The following is a 1,813-nucleotide window of genomic DNA, read 5'->3' as shown; positions in this document are numbered from 1 at the left end:
CGATGGCTTTTATTACCTCTTGAGTTGCATTCGTCCACTTGGATTTTGAAGAAGAAACACATGCATTAAGAGCTAATACCTTGTTGCCATTTGTAGTTTATCCCTACAAAAATTGTCAAAGAACACCAGACCCTTACCGATGTAGATAGTGCTAAACGCGTTCACTACAAAATATCTTCACAATCTTACAACAAACTAGCCAACTGTGATCTCGAGAAATATCTAGCTAGCTATACTATCTTACTTATACTATTTGTTCCTACTAATGCAATTTTTCAACGTTTGGGCCCAATTTTTGACCTCATTTTGTGCCTCTTCAAGGTAGCAAGGAGGATTTATAAATCCAACAGTTCCTAGCCAGTAGATTTGAAATCAGTTGAAGAATTCTATTCAATTATCAGAGTTGCGGGGAGAACGAAAATGAAATATTCCTACTTAGTGTTTGCCTTGTTACGGCGCCTCTAGTGGTAATCTATTAGGCTATTTGGCAAATCTATTAGGCACCGTAAAATGTGAACACTTCAAATAAAATTGGAAGGATCTGGACAGGTTATGTTGAAATCTGAACCTGCTTGGCATGAAAAGGAACATGTACACTCAACGCGGTTGTTTTAGCAATTTGGACTCTTTCTGAAACCCTTGTTGAAACTGAATAAACAGTGTATCTTTTAAACCTCATTAATTGTCTTGAAATTTTCATTGATTGTTTAACTTAGGGTAGGTTTAATAGTCCTAAATAGATTTCAAATAGAGTCTATTTTGAAATTAAACGAGAACTAATATTCATTACTTTGATGGCATCGCAAATCTACATTAAATGTCTCTGAAATGAATTTAGACATATCCGGGGGCATTGTGAAGCAAAAGCTGATGAAACACAACCGTTAATTTCCTAATAACTACATAAAGCATGGTTACGTAGATTATATTTTGATTTGAATTCAACTACAACCAAATTTCGTCCAAAATTTCATCCAATAGGTTTTTGAAAATGATAACTTTGCATATATTTCTTGTATGCAAGTTTTTAACCTGGGTTGGACATTTACTACAATTAAATTTGTTCCATGTGGTTTTGCGAGCTACAAAAATGCTTAGGCGTTTTTTGGAATCTCTATGGAAATTTGATCAGACTTTTTAATCACAGTGTTAACATTTATCTAGCAATCAATGGTTAAAAAGGCCAAGACTTCAAATAAGTATTTGAATACTTAATTACTGTCGCGTAGACAACATGGAAAAGGCATTAGCTCTTAGATTCTTTTGCTCTAACATGTGTAACAAGTTCCATTTCTTGATGCTGACCCAATGCAAGGATCATTCTGTGTAAAGAAATAATGTACTCGTTACCTAACGAAAAGGCATTCGAACAGAAAAGTATCTTACCGGAAAGTTGACTATTTGAAAAATCGAAAACACTGAAGAAACAAAGAATAGCATTATTTAACATTCACCTTGGTCAATGGAAAATTACTAACCTTTGCCGGATCTGGTTCCGTTACCCTGTTTTGTAGCTGAGAAGCCAAGGCTCAGAAAAACCACGACTAAAGTGGCCAAAATAGACTTCATTTTGAATAAGCCCTCTTTTGCCCAATGACGAAACAAACTGACAACTTCCACACCGGAATTTCTTTGAAGGGTAGAAAGCGTGCGCGGATGGTTCGTCAGGCTTCAGATCCAAAATTGATTCAAATAAGAAATGATTACCACAGGTGTTTGGAACCATGTGCCTTCCTGGGCGATGAAGAGGACGCGTATCATATCTCGCCCTCATACAGGGTAATTGCAAAATATTGGCCCATGGTAAAAGATA

The sequence above is a fragment of the Tigriopus californicus genome, chromosome 8 (genome assembly GCF_007210705.1).
Source record: "Tigriopus californicus strain San Diego chromosome 8, Tcal_SD_v2.1, whole genome shotgun sequence".
Taxonomy (NCBI): Eukaryota; Metazoa; Arthropoda; class Copepoda; order Harpacticoida; family Harpacticidae; genus Tigriopus; species Tigriopus californicus.
This window is presented reverse-complemented; position numbering follows the sequence as displayed.